This window comes from Pleurodeles waltl, chromosome 5, assembly GCF_031143425.1.
Source record: "Pleurodeles waltl isolate 20211129_DDA chromosome 5, aPleWal1.hap1.20221129, whole genome shotgun sequence".
NCBI lineage: Eukaryota > Metazoa > Chordata > Amphibia > Caudata > Salamandridae > Pleurodeles > Pleurodeles waltl.
Genome location: NC_090444.1, coordinates 950075823 through 950093954, shown reverse-complemented (window position 1 = coordinate 950093954; position 18132 = coordinate 950075823). Strand labels below are relative to the sequence as shown.

General features: G+C 44.8%; 1 protein-coding gene across 6 annotated transcripts in view; it reads right to left on the bottom strand.

Moving 5' to 3' along the window:
• The window catches only part of RGS17 (regulator of G protein signaling 17), a 525561-nt gene extending 508147 nt beyond the window's left edge, over window positions 1–17414 (bottom strand). For 3 of the 6 annotated variants that reach the window (XM_069235061.1, XM_069235062.1, XM_069235067.1), the window contains exon 1: window positions 17170–17284. The gene's annotated coding sequence lies outside the window, so the exon portion shown is untranslated. Of the gene's footprint in view, window positions 1–17169 lie in introns of all 6 variants that reach the window. The other 3 variants (XM_069235065.1, XM_069235066.1, XM_069235064.1) reach the window with 2 other exon arrangements.
• Window positions 17415–18132: the final 718 nt, after the last annotated feature.

Below are 18132 nucleotides of genomic sequence, written 5' to 3'. Positions count from 1 at the left end.
CTGTCAGCTTTTTTCCTCTCTGCGCCTTCTCTTTTTCTTCAAACTTTCTCCATGGATCCTCCTTGTATTCCATCCCACTTTCTAACACAGCTCATTCAATTTCTTTATCCCTTCTTTCCACTTCTGCTTCTCATGCTTCCATTCTCCTCATCAATTTACTGTCCCTTTGTCCTCATGCCAATACTTGTTACTCACATGTCCAATTCTTTATTCTTCAACCTTTCTTTTGCTATCTGATTTCCCTCTCCTTCTTCTGCCTTCTCATCCTTTCTCTTAGTTTTTATGCTCCTCTCTTCTCCTTTCTTCAGCTCCCATGTTCTTACTATAATTTTCCCTCCATTCTTACGCCAATCTTTTTCCTCTCCTTCTCTCCTGACTCTTCCCTCCCCATCTCATTTCCAGAATAACCTCAGATTCTTCACTTAATTCCTGCCACGTTTAATGCTCTCCCATCTACCCTTCTATCGCCCTCCCTTATCCTAGCTCCTCCTTCCCGTTTGTTTCTTCCATCCCTTCTCTCAATTTTTCCTCTTGCCTCCTCTAGTTCCTTTCTCATCTACCCTCTTTTTTCACTCCATTCTTCCTTCTATCCCTTCTCCTTTCTCTGTTTACTACTTTCTCTTCTTTTTCTTTCCTGCTATTGGCACAAGAAAATGACAATATTGCTGCTGTCCTTCTGTGTAAAACTGGATGCCATGCAGAGTTTGTGAGTAAAGACGTGTCTGGCAATGGTAAACTCAATGGCCAGCAGGCGTCGTGTTAAAAGAATTCTGATAAAAAGGCAAGGTTACGGCTGGTAAATAAAAAATAGATAGCAAATAGGGAGACTGGATGAGGCTTGCAGTCCTCCTCCGATTCCATGTTTCTATTGTTCACAATGAAATATCTCCGAGATTAGCCTAGACCTCATAGTGATGTTCTCAGAATCAAAGAATACACCATCCAAGTAAAGTGCTGTGTGGGCATTTTCTGTGATCTCATTGCCATGTTGACGGCCATATGATACCATTTACTGTGACGTCATTGTAATGCAAATTTGCACGTTTGAAATGTGCTAATTCCTTCATCTTTTGGTCATAGAATGTTGCCAAATACACTACAGACTCATGGAGGGTAGCTTCATGGTGACCCGTGGGGGGGGGTTATTTGTGGAACAAGACAGTCCAAGGCAAGAACAAGAAAAGGAGGGATGTTAAAAGGTACCATTGAGACCTTGAGGAATTTATATAACTAATTGCCTATCATGTATCTTCTTTCTTTTACCATTTTTTTCAAATTGTAATGTATAAACCAAAGGGGGTGAATTAGCTGAAAATGGGTCCGAAATGCAAAACTGTTGGAAACAGGGGCACCCAAAATATGCTTGCCACAGAGCCCCCCAAAAATCCTTAATACCTTGTGCCTTGCAATGAAAGGTAGAGGGACAACGAATGTGTGCAGCTACGTACAGTTCTGAGTTGTCTCCTGGTGCATTCAATAGCTGTGGTGGCGAAGGGGCGAAGAGAGCTGAGGCAGTTACGCCATCTGCCCACCCCCCCCAGAGATGCCAGTGATTTACCTATGGACAAGTATGTAGTAAAGTTGCCAAAGTTGTCAATTAACAAATAAGCAACTGATAACCTTGGTTTCTCATCTTTTTTTCACATGGAAATATTGGACAAGGTCTGTTTTTTTGGTTCGTGGCTTGATTTGTCCAAAATGAACCTGTTCAACGTCTTATGTGGCAGCATATTGCAGGCTTTCCTCCAACATAAAGCTGCACTATTTCTGTCAGTGATGACCAGGGTTGGCCAAGCCTACATCATTGTTAGCCCAACATGTCTTTTATCTGTCACCACAGGGATGAGGTGAAGAGAGCAATTAGGGGAGGACGTTAAACATAGGGGATATAGAGAGCAGCCGAACATTCACTTTGATTGAGTTCAGAAAGTAAAAAAAAAAAAGACTTCCCTCAAGTAAGAAGTGGAAGGATATCATTCATTTGATCAGAACACTGACAGATCAAAATGCTCCTCGATGGAGCAAACCCAAGAAAGAGAAGAAAGACCACTCAATCAAGGAACACATCTGAGATACACAACAAAGCCACCAAATCATGAGCAAGAGGTTAAACCAAAGATCATGTAAAGTATTTTAGAAAGAATAGGTGTTCCTATAGACAGCTCACGCAGTTTGCAGCCAAGACCTAATGATGACCTCTGAATATCGTAGACAACACATGCACTACAATGATGCTTTACGTCAGGGTGACATTGATTGTGTAGCGTAGCTATAACTTCAAAGCACCTATAGAACTCAAAGTACACACACAGACTTGGATACAAGTGTTTCTTGGTAATTTGCTGAGGCGTGTCTGGTGTACACTATATTTAATTTTGAGTGTTTTTAATAATTCTATTTAAGCTGCGTTTCTTATTTATGGTTATCATGCTAACATGTGGGAGTAAGCAGCTTTGTTGTTACTTCTTGAATTGCCTTATTAACCATCTTGCTGCAAAATGTGCTCAGTAAAAACCATTTAGTGAATGATTGTCCAACATATGATTAAAAGCGTCATTTAAGTCAGGAAGGTGTTAGAATATCATTACACGCACGCTTGAGTGTGATGGGCACTAAACATACAGAGCAAATCAAATGTTTGTAAAACACTGAAAACATTCAATAGTTCCATTTTCATGTACATCGCGAGGTGAGTGCCAACAACGGTATCTGCTAAAGTAAAAAGGAAACACTAGGGATGATGTCACGATCGTTGAAGTTTTGTGAAGTTTGGGTGACATTTTAGCACAAGTCTAGTGTACATTTGCCACCATTTTAGAAAAGGTGTCGTGTTTTGGCACCAGCCTGCTTCTAGGCCCTCTACTGATGATAATTAAATGTTGGGCACAGCAACCTTCCGGTAACCCATTTTTTTACAACCTCCGTTAGGACCAACGTGCGTTACAAAGACACTGCACACGCCAAGCTGATTTCACTGACGTAGCATCTTTGTGAAGAACTTTGTGAAGCAGACCTCATCGTTTCTCTCTTCTCCAATCTTGGACGAGCAGGGCCTACCCAGCCGTACCCTTATACCCTATCATTTGTTGAAATGTGTAACGGGGAAGAGGGCGCTTGAGTCGTTTATTTCCATCTATGATATGCCAATGACTTGAGAACGAATGATCGTTACTTTGGATCTGTGGCAGAGGCATGTGGTGCTCCGAGAGCTGCTTGGTGCCTTCCTTCACGGGATTCAGCTCCAAAATGGCTTAAACCTTCGAACAGCAGGAGATATAGGCTATGTGCATACCCCCAGGATGACTTCTTCCGCCCTGCGGGAAGCGCGGCTTGGAGCGGGAGGCGGCGGCAGCAATCCCCGAGGGGCAGGAGCCCTTTAAACTTGATCTGAAGGGCAGGAGCCCTTTAAATGTGAACTACCGCGTTCCCACCCGCGGGATGCGCCCGGGCGGTGCCCGGGCCAAGGGCGGGCCCATCCTGCGCCCGTCAGCGCCTGACAGAGGCTGGGCTGGGCCACCCCCCTGACATCCTTTTACCGGCCCCTATTGATATTGGTTTCCTCAGGACTATTAAGAGTCGCTTGAACTAAGACTTGCAGCCGATTTTTAGAATAGAAGCCCAAAATAACTCTCTTGCACCGCTGCTTTGTGCTCACCAGAGCTGGGCTGGGCACTTTCTTATTGTCTTTTTATTGTCATTTGTTTTTAGAAATTATATATACCCTGTTTGCAACTAGCTAAGAGTGCTTACCATAGTTAACCCCTCATACATAATGGGGAAAAGAAAGCAAAATCAAATAGGGAATGGTGTGAACACCACAACCCAGAGAAGTACTAATACAATTACTAATTACCTTACAGATGCCATGGGAAAAATAAATGAAGAAATCATTAATGCTGAAGCACGTTTAGTGGCAACAAAAAATGTTTTACATGAGAGCATCGCCGAAGTGAGCTCTGAGGCTGCAGGTCTAACTTCTGAATTAAAAGCCTCAGAAGGAAAAACTATTGGGCCAGATTCTAGATTCTCTTTAGGACCCTTACTCCCTACAGATATAATAGAGGAAATTGACTCACCAAATAGTACAGACGACCAAATCTTTTCACCACCCAAGAAAAAAAGAAGTAGTCAGATTATCAAATCTAAATCCATGGTAGTACACTCACAGCTTCCTAAGAGTAACAAAAAAATTACACAAATGTATGGGGGTCATGCAGTAGCACTACCATCAGATAACGATGGTTCCCTACAAAAACGCGTGGAAACCCTTTTAAAAAAACTGCATGGCAAGTTAGATCATATAGAGACAAAAATATTGTCAGAATTTAAGGAGATAAAAGAACGCATAACCAAGATAGAAGTAAGTGTTAACTCAATGACCAAACCAGAAACTCTATCTCCTAGCAGTGACCTTATATTAAACGAGAATCAAGAAGCTGCAGCCTTAAGGAATAGAGCAATAATAGGGTTTGCAGATCCCAACAAAAGGAGTATGAAATGCCGGCATCCCACACAGGAAGAAACACCCCAGTACAAGGCACCTATGACTTACCAAACAGAGCCCATGGATAGAAACCAGAAACGCGAGTCCTTGACTAGGAATAGACCTGTGAAAGAGGTGTTACAACTACCACCAGATGCTACCCCATACACAATCATTCTGAAAAATGTTCCCAAACGTGGCCCAAATATTGTCGAGACCTGGCCAGATATACGTAATAAGGTAATACACTGGATGTCAGGGAATATATGTACACCAGATACACTATTCCGAGAGATCTTATATGCAAGGAGTGTTGACTGGGTGGGAAACTTGGAGGAAGAAGAGGGAGATTGTAACGTGGTCAACTTTCGTAACCCTCGCTTTGTGGGCCAACTACTAGCAGACTTGGATATAAGACATCGAAACTGTAAATACCTGAGGAGGGAAATTATGGCTGTTCCCCTAGGATACTTTTACAGAATGATGAACATCACAGGCATAATAGACATAGGGGTGACAGAGAATACATCCAGTATTTTGGATAGGCATAATAAACGGGAGTATTCCAACCGTTTTGCCCCCCTGAGTAACATGGAGGATCTAGATTGACTGCAGGAGAACTTGAGTAGGAAAACGACTCCGATGCATAATAAAACACAACTTACCACTATAGTGCCCATATCAAAATCTCCAAGTGGTAATGGCAACATTGAGCCAGATGGGGGACCTCTAGTAGGAGACCTAATTACACTCATGTCATGGAATATAGCTGGAGTAAAGACGAAAATAGCTGAGAAGGAATGGCAGACTATAATAAGTTCATCACATATAATCTGCCTACAAGAGACATGACACACGGGATCCTTCTCTATGGAATGTTATGCCACATTCTCTTCACCAGCCTCGGCCTCAGCCAGGGGAAGGACAAAGGGAGGTCTAGCAATCCTTATTTCAACATTGGTACCCTACTTATTGGTGAAATCCTCCCTCGATTCCCCCTACTACCAGTTTTTATACTTTCGGATAGATGGGATCTTAGGAATTGTACTAATAAACTATTACAACAACAAATTTGATGGTACTAATAGAATAGTGGCATCGACTCTCCACGATGACTTACAAGCTTTTGTAAACGATATAACTTCAAGTTACATAATAATATGGGCTGGAGATTTCAATATCGGGATATGCAAGAATACTATAGGGGAGACATGCGGATTCATCGACGAGGGGGGATGTACCCAATTGCACTTTTTACACAATAACTATGGAACTGTATTGAATGAAATACTATTTAGATATGACCTAGAGTTGAAAGCAAGATGGGTATAAAGGAGAGAAGCTTCCATCGTTTGTAGGAAGAGGACATTTCTCGACAATCGACCACATACTAATGTCAAAGAGCCATTCGGATATGGTCGTTTCACTGAAGATTGAGCCCACTATATATAGTGATCACTACCCCCTGATACTGACTACGAGACTAGCTAAACCCTTTAATATAGGTGAACGACTAGCAATGGATATAGGAATAAGAAGTCAAAACGGATTTGCGATTAAATGGACTGGGATAAATTAAACAGATGTGATGAACAAAGTGGTGACACAACACCACCAAGAAATTATCATATCTACAGAATATAATCAAAATTCACATATGATCCTAGGGTCCTTTAATCAACTTAGAATCGCCATCGCAGGAAGTTTATTGAGAGCATCGGGGGAAAAAAAGAGTGGTAAAGTGGGGTGGTTTGATCACAATTGCTCATCAGCCAGCCAGGAACTAAAACAAGCCCTGCAGGCCCGACCAAAAAACAGAGAAAAAGTCATTATTAAGCGTTCTAATTACAAACATACATTAGAAACCAGGAAGGCACATTTGAGAGCTAGGGCATGGGCGAATCTTGAACAAGCAACGACACTAAGAGATAGTACTTTATTTTGGAAAACAATCAACCAACCTTTCCTAAAAGATAGTGATGCACCCGAAATAACAGTACATGTTCCTTTATTGGAATGGCTTTCTCATTTTGGTTCAATTTTTAACCCAGAGAACCTGACTATTCACCCGCCAAATAATGGGATAATTGAGATCAACCCACCCTTCTTGAAACCAGTCAGTCTAGAGGAAGTGAAGTTTGCCATGGGAAGATGCCCGAAAGGGAAGGCGCCAGGCCCTGACGGGGTGCCAGTAGATGCCTATTTGACACACGTTGATTTATGGTGCCCTATCCTGACCCAAGTCTTTTTGAGTGTGACAAAGGGATATATTTTAACATCATGGAGTGAAAGTATAATTGTCCCTATTTTTAAAAAGGGGCATAGAGGCGACCCCAAATGTTATCGGCCAATCTCACTTTTGGATACCTCTGTTAAATTGCTGGGAAGAGTACTTGTAGAAAGACTAGAAACATGGGCAACAAATAATCATATACTTACAGAGGCTCAATTGGGATTTAGGCCTGAGGTTGGTACCCTGGAACAATGTATAAATCTTAATTTAATAATAAGTAAGTATACAATAGCAAAGAAGGGTCATGTATTCCTCTGTTTTGCAGATCTTAGTAGTGCCTTTGATTTGGTGAATCATGCTAAGTTGTGGAAAGTCTTAACAGATATGGGTGCGCCCTCGGATATAATAAGCTTCTTGGCACAACTATACAATAATCTAACAGCACGGGTGAGATATGGAAGAAATGGAGAATGTACCTCAGGCTTTAGGATATGGAGAGGAATACGCCAAGGCTGTGTCTTAGCGCCGCTCCTATTCTCTCTTTATATAAATGGTGTAGATGCCCACTTAAAAAAATTAAAAATTGATTGCCCTAAAATATGAGAATACTCTATCCCAATCCTTTTATATGCAGATGATGCAGTTTTGTTGTCACGAACCGCAAATGGGTTGCAGCAACTAATGGAGGGCTTCATGGAATTTATGGAGGAAAGAGATATGATGTTGAATATGAGTAAAACAGTGGTAATGACTTGTGGACAGGGAAAGGCCAGGAAGAAAACGTATTTTATTAAGGGCCACAAATGCGAAGAGGTGAATGATTTACATATCTGGGTATACAATTTTCTAATATGGGACATTGGAAACAACACCTAGAAATAACCAAAATGAAGTATATTAGGACAACTGAGGCAATCTTTAGATTCTCCAATAAAATTGGTAATAAACCCCTAAGGGAAATGCTGCAAATTTACAAAAGCAAATCAATCAGCAGCATCACATATGGTTCTGCCCTTTGGGGTTCGATGCCCGAGATCCATTCATTACAAGTGTTAGAGAATACATTTTTTAACAGACTACTTGCAGGCCCAAATACCACTTCCACATATATGGTACACAAGGAATTGGGCAGTCCCTACGTGGTGGATTTAATATATATAAATGCGTTGTCGGCTTGGCATGGTATTTGGTCAAAAGAAGGGATGTATCTTACCCAACAGATTATTAAAGATTGCCTTACATTAGAACATTGGGATAGAATCCCATGGTTCATGCACTTAAAAGATCTGTTGAGAGGTATAAATCTAACACCAAACTTAGACAACCCAGGCATAGTTCTCCAATTTAGCAAGAAAGAACTGAAAAATAATTTAATGGCTTGGAGGGCTAGTGAAAGAGGAAACAGAGAATGCATGAAATCAACGGTAGCTCTTTATATGATAGAAAACAATGAGGTAATACCAAATTATTTACTGACAGTTGTGAATACTCAGCATAGATTTTATTTGACCCGATTACGTTTTAGAATGTTGCATTTTTTGGTAGCCTTCCCAAAAATGAGAATTTGGAGTAAAAGCCTACCGAAGTGCCCCTGTGTGGGACGATTTGCACAATCTACAATGCACTTTATTATATCTTGTAAATGTTATCATGACATTAGGAAGCAATTCTTAAAACCACTATTTATTATTAATAAGTTATTTTACTGCAGAGAAGCTTTTAACTATTTATTTAAACTGGATACGAATGAGAAATGTGAAGCAGTGATAACATTTATCCTACATGCAATTGAACAGAGGAAAAAGTTGTCTTATTAAGAAAAACTCCGATATGAGAATGAATAACCACATAATTTGTCGCAACAAAGATTTTTATCCTTTTATTAGTAACGTATCTGGAAAAAAAATTATTGTATAACTTTTCATTTTAAAGAGACTGTTTTTTCCTTTATGGAGTAAAATCCGAATAAAGATTGTTTTGAATTGAATTGACTTCTTGCATATTCTTTGTATATGTCCCGCACTGTTATCTTGGTGAAAATATATCTCAAAAACATCTTTAACGCCAATGGCATTAGATCATGCCGTCAAGCAATCTGGTTTCGTCTTAGAGGGTTGACATCACAACATATGGCATGTTTCGCTAAACTGACTTTAAAAGTTGATTGCCTCCTTAAGCATGCGCCGAGCAACCAAGAAGGTCGACCGAGCTCATCATTCTAACTATGCTCAGTTTCTGTTTTAAAATATACTGCTGTTCAAGTACCTCTTAATATGAGCAACCGGCACAGGATTTTATTGTGTAACTGACTTATTCTTGTCGGCAAGACTTTCGGGTAGGTACAACAAAGAAGTAAGTTGTTTAATGTAGGACCTTAATTGTTGGTTTACTACTTTTCAGCTCTTAGCCCCCGTGATGATACACACTGCAGAACTTGCACTGAGTTGCCACTAGGTCATCGCTGGTTTTAAATTGTTTTCGCTTTTACTACATATTGTGGAATTTGGTCTTTTTGATGTTTTATGGTGTTTTAGATCCTAATGTCCTTTTTAACCTCTTTTGCTGATTGCAATGATTAGTATTAATTGTGCAATAAATAAACTTCAGACAAGAGGCCGTCACGCTCCCTTGATGAACCCACTCACTGGAATATACGGAATACAATATGGTTGACTATAAAAACAAGAGGCCTTCAGAGCCCTTCCATCTCCTGGGGTGCAGTGCAGCAGTTTTTTTGGAGTGTAAATGAAGAGATTTGTGACAGATGAAAAACGGTGACTGTCTGCAGTGTCTACAGGAAGCCCTTGGCCCTGACCACTCCTATTGGAGTAAGCCCGGCACTGATGCTATACATTCCATGGGAGAATACCGCCACTTCTCCGCAGCAAACAGGTATTCTAACTAGGGAGTGCCTGCACTTCGAAATATCCATATAAATGACTGGCTGGGGAACATGACCCACTTGGGTGCAGCGCTCTGTTTAGGAAAGCTTTCCACCCTTGCAGAGTGTTCATCTATGAAGGAAAATACATGACATTCCACGCCAATGCGGTCTACAGGACGGGCACCTGAGTTGTTTAAATGTGGTGGTATTCGTGCCTGCTCGCAGGGTCTGGTGGCTCAGTGGGCTAACGTATCCCCACTAGCAATGTATGCTTGACACATGGCCACAGATTTGAACTCGGTCAGGTCCATTCGTCCTTCCTCTTGTCGGAAAAAAGAGTGCCAATTTAATGGGGAAAGAATACACATCTGTTACTCAACGATAAGAAGCCCAAAAAATAATGGTACTCTTTACAAATATAAGGTATAGTATGCTCGTTGCAATGTGCACTCACTATAAAGTTCACTTCACGTCCATGATCCATTGCATCTATACTCTCCGGTGGTGTCTGCTGCATTATGGCCTGCTTGATGCACCTAAAAATAAACTCTGCTCAGCTTACAGCTTTAACCTGCACAGCGCAAGAAGAATGTCACCCAACAGTACTTAGGGCAGATTTGTTGTAGTACTAATCCCATGCCCCAAACAGGACTAGCACTGTACATGGCGTGAAATGGGTCTTGTCGACATTGTAGTATCGCACCAGTGATGTAACTGGTCACAGGCACTACCATTCTGTAGCGTTCGGCTAGAGGGAAGGTCCGCCCGACTCCTCTCATGTATGAGCCTGATGGATTGACCCCATTGATCACGTGGGTGAATACATAAATAAAGAGAGATCAGTGGGTGGAGGCACTAGGAACGAGAGATTGCAATGTGCACTGAACCCCCTGCTGACCAGTTGCAGAATACAGGCCTGGTGTACTGTAATTATTTCGCTACATTTACAATGCAGTGCAGCGCTCAACAACACCCCCACGACACCACATTTGGCGACGAGGGTGCGACGTCACCCACCTGTCACCACACTTCGGCATCCGCCCTTTACCTTGCGGTGCTCGTGCTATGTGGTGTCCGCATCTCTTGCCACCCGGCGCCGTGCGGCGTCTGTGGGTGCAGGGTTTGCCTGTTCCCCAGCCAACGACACCAGCGCCCTCACTGCCCTAGGAGGCCTCGCCCACCATGCATGTGTCTGTCCCTGTGCACTCGCTGGCCCGTCTGTGTGAGACGCAGCTGCACGGCTCCAGGCGAGTTGTGTCATCGAGCAGCTGATTCCACATGCTGCTCAGCACGGTGAGACGCTGCTGCACGGCTCCCAGCAATTTGGGTTACCGAGCAGCAGATTCCACATGCTTCTCCGGTAGCCTCCAGTTAAGAACTGCATATTCCATGCTCTGCACTGGATTGTGAACACAAGAGAAGCTTACTGCTCATAAGATGTCAGTATGAAATGACACAGAGAGGGCAATTAAGTGCACATACACAACAATCTTCCTGGCACAGTAGCAAAAGAGGAAGGGGTTGCATAGTTCAGCCAGAGTCCCTGCAGTCACCTCTACATCACTGATGCAGCCACACGTAGTAAGGACACGCAAGCTCACACCTCGAAACTGCCAAGGTGTCCAACATTCCCCTGGTTGAACCTTTTGTTGTTGAGGGTGCCCTGTCAGCACAAGCGTTCAAAAGGAAGGACTGGGTGGAACGGATCATACTTTTCTTCAGGGCCACCAGAGCAGATAATGCCCAGAAGAGAGCCATGCTCTTACACCTCGTGGAAGGAAATCTACAAAATCTCAAAGAATCTTACAGAAGCCACACCCAAGGCGCACCTGACTCTCATAGGCGTCCTCAACATGCATTTCGAGCCCATGGCCAACACGGATTATGAACGGTTCATTTTCAGGCAAGCCCACCAGCAAGCCGAAGAATCGATTGACTTGTTTTGTATGCATTTAAAAGAACTGGCTAACAGCTGATGAGACCAAAGAAATAAGGGGTCAGATTATCCAGGGGTGTGCGTCAGTGAAACTGAGAGGAAGAATTGTCAAAGAGTCTGGGAGGTCACTACCAGACATCCTCACGATGGGGTGCACTAAGGAACTCTCCAAAGCCAGAGCGTCCCACATGGAAGCAGCACTCCAAAGAGCAGTGAAGGAAGAGCCAGTCAATGCGGTGATGCCATCCCCCAACAAGACAAGACCAAGGAACACCGGCAGAACACCAAGTACCTGCGGATACATTGGGGGGCCGCAACACAAACCCTCCGACTGCCCAACCTGAGGAAAAAGATGTGCAGGGTGCGGGAAAGTCAATCACTTTGTAACAGTGTGTAGATTCAGCAAACCACGATTGGAAAGCACCACTGTCAATCCAGCCATAAGCCAACCGCATGGAAGCACTGATATGGATGACTGCGATGCTGAAGAACGTCATCCACTCTCTTTTCACAGTGGGTGCAGCTCGCCAACCCTCAAAACAGCTCCTGCGATGCCAAATACAGGTCAGTGAACATCCCACCCTTCCTGTCGTTGACGCAGGAGCTTCGATCACTATATTAGCTGCAGACATTTACCGTCAGATGAGTTCTGCCCCCAGTCTGAAAGCCGCAAACATGTGAGTTTATGCCTATGGTCAGGACACACCCCTTCTACTCAAGGGCCAATTTGAAACGTCAATCACTTATGCACCCTGCTCGGTTCATGCTCCTGTGTACGTGGCAGAAGAGGAGCAAGGGATGCTCCTGGGATGCCAGACAGCCGAAGCCCTAGGACCTGTCACATTTCCATTCAGAATATACCAAGAATCCATGGCTGATATCCTACAACAATACAAAGAATTGTTCAACGGCATTGGCTGTCTCCGTCACAAAGAAGTACGGCTGCATATAGATGAGTCCGTACAGCCAGTGGCACTCCGACATCGGCGCATTGCTTTCCACCTAAGACCGCAGATGGAGAAGGACCTAGACCAACTTGAAGCTACAGGCATCATCGTAAGTGTCTCTCAAACCACGCCGTGGGTACTGTCGATTTTAGTTGCACAGAAACCGAAGCAACCAGGAGCAGTGCGAATATGTGTGGACATGTGCCTCCCCAATGGCGCCATCAAGCGAGAGCGGCACCTGACCCCCACCACTGACGCATTGATCAGTGAACTGAGTTGTGCCTGTTGGTTGTCGAAGTTAGACCTGCACTCTGCGTACCACCAACTAATTCTCACGGAGGAATCGCACTATATCAGAACATTTTTGACTCACGTTGGGCTAAGACGCTACATGGGACTCAACTTTGGCATATCCAGCGCTGCAGAAGTATTTCAAAATGTAATTCATGAACTCCTAGCAGACCTTCCTGGAGTTATAAATGTCAGTGACGTTATTTTGGTTCATGCAAAAATAATTTCAGAACATCATCCCGACTCAGAGGAGTGCTCAACAGATAAAGGACTCAGGATTGACTCTCCACTGCCGAAAGTGTGTATTTCTCACACAGAAGATCCAATTCTTTGGATATATATTCTCTTCAGAGGGGATAGCGCCAGACCCAAGCAAGGTACAAGACATCAAAGCAGCTCCTCCTCCCACTACTGTCACAGAAGTAGTTTCCTCTGAATGGTCAACTACTGTGGCTGTTTCATTAGTTACCTTTCCTCACTGACTCAGCCCCTCCGAGTTTTGACAAAGTCAGCAGAGCTGTGGGTCTGGGGGCCTGCTCAACAAGCAGCCTTCGTAGCCACCAAAGATGCCTTGTCGGGAGACACCATTCTTCGATACTTTGACCCTCGAAAGGAAACCAAGATCGCCGTTGATGCTGGTCCAAAAGGGTTAGGAGCCGTGTTGCTCCAGAGACAAGACAACCAGGAGTGGTCGCTGGTAGCTTTTGCGAGAAGGTCACTAACGGACACAGAACAAGGATACTCGCAAATTGAGTAAGGGGCCATTGCAGTGCACTGGGGCTGCAAACACTTTCATCTCTATGTGTATGGACAACCATTTCTAGTGACCACTGATCACAAGCCCCTCGTTCCCCTTTTTAATGGGACTGCCTCCAAGCCACCTCCAAGAATCAAAAAGTGGTTACTCCAGCTGCAAGACTATCAGTGTCATCTTGAGTACTGGCTGGGCTCCGAAAACCCAGAGGATTATCTATCCCGTCACCCCCAGGAAGCTACCCCGGAGGACCAGCATGATGCTCAAGAAGTTGAGGAGTATGTGCTGTATTATATCCAACAGGTTATGGCCGCTGACAGTTTAATGAAGCCATCATTCAAGCCACCAGACACGACGAGTGTCTTCAAAAGGCCACAAAAGCTACACAAAACGACCAGTGGCATGTTGTAAGGAAACAAGTGTCTGCAATTACGCCTGAATCGAAGCATAAATTATAGAGCTCGTATCACGTTAGGCAAGAGCTGTCAGTTGATCCTGACGGATGTCTATTGAGAGGTCATCACCTGGATGTTCCGTCTTCCCTTCCAGACAGAGTGGTCCACATTGCCCATCATGTACACCAAGGGATGGTCAAGACAAAGAATTGACTGCAAATCAAAGTCTGGTTCCCCCTGATGGATGGAAAAGTCAAGCAGCTTGTACGCTCATGCGAGTGGTGGCAGGCATCAGGAGAACCCAGCAGGCCTGCACCGATAGAAACTGAGGCTGGGCCCCAACAGCCCTGGGTGTCAGCGTGTTTAGACTTTGGGAGCCTCCCTGACGGTAGACACACCTTAGTGATGACTGACGATTACTCTAAGTTCCCCGAAGTAGAGATCATCTCTGCCCTGACGGCTGAGGCTGTGATTCCCAAGACAGAGAAGATTCTCGCTACCCATGGTGTCATCACCAAGCTGCGGACAGATAACGGCCCTCCATTTCAGAGCCAGGAAATTGCATCATATCTTGAGGCCATCGACATCCGACACAGAATAATCACACCCTTCTGGCCACAGGCGAACGGAGAAGTTGAACATTTTATGAGAACATTGAACAAAGTCATCTGCATCCCCTCTGCTGATGGACAACCTGTGGAATATGCCAAATACTCTTATGAGGAATTATCATCAAACTCCTCATTCCACCACTGGGCAAGCCCAGGCTCATGTGTAGCTAGGGAGGGTCGTGGTTGACTCCATACCTCATCGTAACTGAAAACCAGGGCCCATAGATGACCTCTGTGTGCACAACAAGCGAGTTAAGGGGAACCGACAGGCTAGTCACCAGCGCCATGCGAAGGTTTCAGATCTAGGGGTAGGGGACGGTGTGCTACTGAAAGGGTAGTCACCACAGAGCAAGTTTTGCTTGCCATTTGATCAGAGTCCATGGGTAACTGTGCGGAGTGGAACTATGGTTGTCGCTCAAAGAGGAAATTCAACCGTCACCAGGAATGTTTATATGTTCAAAAGATTTTCCCCTCCACCATCCTTGGACGGGGTTGCCGAATGAGAACTGGTATTGGATGATGAACAAGACTCTATCCATGGCTCTAGCAGTTGTCCGTTAGTCTCTTCTGGTACTCCTGTGTCAGCCTTCAACCCTTCTGAAAAGGGTCCAGACAATGGGACTTCCCAGGTGATCGGGGAGCTGGGGTTAACACTGATTGATCCAAGCGCACCAGATATTTTTTGAGGGGTAATCCAGCTCCATCCCAGAAGCTACGAGACCATCTGGTGTGAACTAACACTTGGAGTATTACTCTCTTTGTCTAATAGTTGCTTGATTCGCCTGTTTGTCATTTTTATTTGTTGGGGAGGAACGTAGTGTTGCGCCAGTGATGCAACTGGTCGCAGGCACTAACATGGTGTAGCATTCGGCTAGAGAGGAGGTTCGCCCGACTCCCCTCGTGTATGAGCCTAATGGATTGACCCCCTTGGTCACGTGGGTGAATACATAATAAAGAGAGGTCAATGGGTGGAGGCACGAGGAACGAGAGATCGCAACGTGCAGTGAACCCCCTGCTGACCAGTTGCAGAATACAGCCCTGGTGTACTGTAATTATTTCGCTACGCTTACAACGCAGCGCAGTGCTCAACACCACACAACACCACAGACATCAGCACCCATGACCATTCACAGACATATGTAAACACGAAAACATACCCATTCAATTCCAATTACGAAAGGAAACCTGAACGAAATACATAGAAATAAAGCAAGTTCTGGGAGGCGCTGATTTTATCCAAAAAAAATCCAATGGCTGATTGTAAAAATAAACTGCACCTGTGTACACAGTACAAAGTCAAAAATGCGTAATAGGACTTACGTGCACATATACATAGTAAAAGTAACGCTTTCGAAATATAGCATCCTACTTTACTTGTACACATTTCATGTTCACTTGTACATGTTTAAGTAATACCTAAATGAAGAAACCTTCGTGAATTGACTCTTTGTGAGATATGTCAAAGTGTGGCCACATGGACGCCCTAATGGTACACTCAGGTTATTTAAAATCTTAATTTGAATTACAGTGTAGAACAGACAAGGGAAGATTTATTCACGCGTCACATAATAAAAACTGGACCTCATGCTTCTTGGTCTACCCTGGATTCTGAGTTTCTGAGGGAGTGAAGGACGAGGAGCATCCTAGATCAGAATAACTGCTACGCCTGGAAGCTGGCATTGAAAGCCCTGGCCTCCTGATAGGATGCAATCAAAGGCCCCATCTAGGCACTTACCGCATGCCAGTAGTCCCCTTCTATGAACCCTCCCCTGCAGTGCACACATCACACTGGCAGCGCCTGACGAGTTATGCGCTGTACCGACGTGATCCAGTTCAGCGAGCAGGGGGTGTGTGTTAGTCTCCTGCAGTACAACCGGAGCCGTCGATCTCTTCCGCATCCTTCCATCAGCAGGCGGTTTCACCGCTCGAAAAGGGGTATCCCGGCCCCACAGGGCCTCGTGCATTTCAGAGTTTAAATAAATCTTGGGACCGTGATTGATCCGCGCGCTCCACACAACGACGATATGCAATCCCAAGCCATCTTCTGTGAGTGATCCTCCCGGCCCCCTCCAACTGGCGAGGTGACAAGCAAAGCCCTGCAGCAGCCTGTATAAATACGGTACACGCCGGCATCCCTCGCGCTACAACTTGTGAGAAAATATCGCAACACAATCCGAACACGTAGGGAAAATGGGAAAATACCCCCACTTCAGTTCCGCTGTGTAGTACAGAAGCGAGATATACTCCTCTTCACTTGACATTATCTGATACAGCGCCGGCTCCTGCAGGTCAACCCTATACCCCATGTACCCCAATGCGACAGCAGCACCCGAGCCCCACGGGAGAGCCAGCCCCTTGACACCCCAACCCCGCCCTCCTGTAAAAGAAATCAAACCGCGGCACACAGCATCAGATGGAAGCGCACCCCTCCACACGCCTGCCTCCTCGCAGAATCTGCATGCAATGTAGCATATCGTGTCTAGAATCTTCCTGTTCCCCGTCCCTATAATAAAACTATTTACCAATGATCATACTAAGACATCATTTTTTTTTATTATAGGCGCTGTGCTTCTTCCCACCTCCCACAGTAAAGATCAGAGCATCCTTTACGAGAACAAAGCCACGGGTGCCTTACCGGTGCCTGGAGCTGCAGGCTGGTCTCTTCTCAGAGGAGCCGCGCCGCTGCCATCCGCCTGACCCCAGCAGCAGCAGCGGCAGCAGCAGCAGCGCTCGGCGGCCAGAGCAGCTCTGGGAGAGGCGAGTAAAGGGGAGGTGGGCGAGCGCGCATGCGCTGCCCAGAAGCCGTCTCTGCTGCTGCTACTCCTGCCGGAGCGAGCAGCACAGCAAGAGCTCGCTGGGGAAGGTTTGCGAACTCACAATAAACCGCTTTAAGGATTTTCCACCAAGGGGCATAATGCAGCCCCCTGCGGCGCAAGGCTGCCCCCAACCATTCGGGGACACCCTAAACATTTTTTTGGGGGGGAGGGGGGTGGCATTCAGCCCTTGTCCAATTAATATGTGTGAATATGGGAGACTCAGGGGCCCTTCACCGCTTTCTGCAGGCGAGCCTGTCGTTTTGTGTTACTCCACTGTTTAACTGTTTGCATCCGACCCGAGATGTTCAAAATGCAGGGCTGGAACAAAGCGGTTTCCTAAATCACGAAGCTTGTTTATGGAGTGGTGCCAGCTTATACCTAACGAATATTAAACTCAAATGCCAGAATTGAGCTGCATAGTTTCAATATGTGACCTACTATACGAACTAGAGCTCATTTTGTAAATGCTGGTGAATGAATGATGAAGCACGAATGAGGTGTCTGAATAAGCATCTCTCTTCAGTACAGTTCAGGACACTAAAACATTTCTGAAGAAATGACATATGATATATTGTGGGCAAAATTCAAGTTTTACAGATGCAACCGAAAATACAACTATTTGTTTAACTGGGCCGTTTCTGGGAGAGCGCATAGTGGTGGACACAGTGGTGCTGGAACGATATTAAGAGTGGGGGTGCTTGCCAATAATTTTACCTCACACAAATCTGTCACTGTTGACTGTTTACACTGTTGATTTTAAAACACAAAAATGCTGACAGAAA